A 1,985-nucleotide genomic window follows, 5' to 3' on the forward strand; every position below is an offset into this window, starting at 1 on the left:
AGCTGTGCGGGGCGGGGGCGGCGCGGGCGCGGCGAGCCTTGGGGCACATTTGCATAAAACCAGCGCGCCGCCACATCCCACGGTCCGCGGACTGTGGCGAGCCCAACAGAGCGGGGTGGTGGGGCCGGGGAGGGGGTCGCTAACGTGCCAAAAAAGCAAAAACAGAAAGAGTAAACTCACAAAAACGAGGGGGTTTTGCGGCCGACGCGAAAGGGTGGTGGGATTAGGTGCTTGGGGGCGTCCATTTCATTGGTAGTTCTGTACTTATGCGATTGCGTGACCGGTGGCGACAACAGAGCCAACAACGTGTTGTGCTCTCGATACACCCGGGGCTTCACAGCCCGTCCAGCAGCCACGCCCCCAGCAACATAGTATACTCGCAAAATAAAACTCCATACTTATAACACTCTAAATGACAAGGCACATTTTTTGTCCATTTTTTGCAAGATGGCACCTGTATGAACATATCTTATTGCATGCGGCAAATTTGAAGCGCGTGTGTAAATTTGTAACTTTAGTTTGACAAAATGAAGATTTGTCCAGCAGAAAAAATGTACAAATTTATCACTACACACGCTTGTAAGTTACTATGCACTTGCAAGCATTCAACTCTGTAGATGTGCACTAATAAGTGTGCAACTCCTGTTGAACGTTTCCTTCGATTCGACGCTTACCGTGTGCAAACTATTGAACAGAGGAGTTGCACGCACTAACAAGTGCACAATTACCGAGTTGTACACTTCAGCAGTTGCACACTTGGTTTCATTGCTGAAAATACTACGTAGAGCACTAGGAAGCGTCCAAGAACTCGGTCCACGCCTTTGAGTTAGACGTGCTCGGTGTATTCAAAATATAAAAAGAGTGTTTGAACCTGTCCAATGCACTTGCTCTACTAGACGTTCACCTCGACGGTCACTGGCTGCTGCTGGACGGCTATGAACACTCGATTTATCGCGGTGCAACAGCAAGCAGGACACAGGGCGCGCCGTAGGACCCAGCCCAGCAGCACCATTGCCAGCAGGACACAGAGAGCGCGCCGTCAGGACGTTTCTTTGGTTCGCGCAGCAGTGTCGCCACCAGCGCCGCGCTGCAGCGCCTCGGGCGAGGAAATAAAAACCTTGGAGGGAAAGGATTATGAGCCCGTCGGCGCCAAGGTGTGTGTGTGTGTGTAAGCGCGCGCGAGCGCACTGGTGTGAGCGCGTGTCGTTGTGAGCGTGTGTGTGTGTGTGCACCAGGTGAGTGGGGACGGCGGGAAGGAGGAGGTGGAGGAGGCGGCCGTGTGCTCCACTGGTCAGGAGAGGGCGGGGAGGTGGGCGACGAGGAGGGCGGTGAGGGACGCGGGGGCCGCGGCGGCGTGTCGCGCAAGATGAGGCGCTCCGACCCGTCAGTCGCACACACACTCGCGGCCCGCCTCCACCGCCCGTACCCGGCCCGGTTCGGTTCGGTTGAAATCGGTTAACGAGATCGATACCGTCACGTGCGAAGGCAACCGTTCCCGCCCCGCGTCCCCCGACCCCCGCTCCCGGCCACGTGCTCTGTCTGCACGGCGGCCGCCGGCGACGCTACCGCCTCCGCGCCGCGCGCCTACGACGCCGCTGGAAGCGCGGGCTCGGGGTCAGGATGCCGACGACGGAAGTGGTGCTCGGACCCCGCGGCCCGCTGGAGCGCGACCGGAGCGGCAACAGCCTGGAGCAGCAGCCCGAGAGCGCCGTGTGTTTGATCTGCGGGGAGGAACGGAGGCAAAGGAGAGCGGTAAGTGCACACGAGGAGCGCCCACCTTTGCCAAACACGCGAGAGGTTATTGACGGCGAGCCCTTTGACATCCGCGCGCGGAGCTCTCGATCCAGCAGGCTACCCACCCAAAACATTTTAAAAGAAAGTTACCGCCACAGAAATCAGAGAGGTGAAAGCGAAATTTATTTCTACCTCTATCACATCCAGTGCGTCGTCGGTGTAAGCACATGGCATTCCCTCTTTTCTTCCCC

The 1,985-nt window shown here is 57.6% G+C and overlaps 1 protein-coding gene across 1 annotated transcript in view; it reads left to right on the forward strand.

The window, feature by feature from the left end:
- The first annotated feature begins 1,403 nt into the window (after positions 1-1,403).
- Positions 1,404-1,985, forward strand: part of LOC113212950 (octopamine receptor Oamb) — a 137,492-nt gene continuing 136,910 nt past the window's right edge. The window contains exon 1 of the mRNA XM_052272551.1: positions 1,404-1,752. The gene's annotated coding sequence lies outside the window, so the exon portion shown is untranslated. The remainder of the gene's footprint in view (positions 1,753-1,985) is intronic.

The sequence above is a fragment of the Frankliniella occidentalis genome, unplaced genomic scaffold (genome assembly GCF_000697945.3).
Source record: "Frankliniella occidentalis isolate FOCC.00 unplaced genomic scaffold, Focc_3.1 Scaffold211, whole genome shotgun sequence".
NCBI classification, from domain to species: Eukaryota; Metazoa; Arthropoda; class Insecta; order Thysanoptera; family Thripidae; genus Frankliniella; species Frankliniella occidentalis.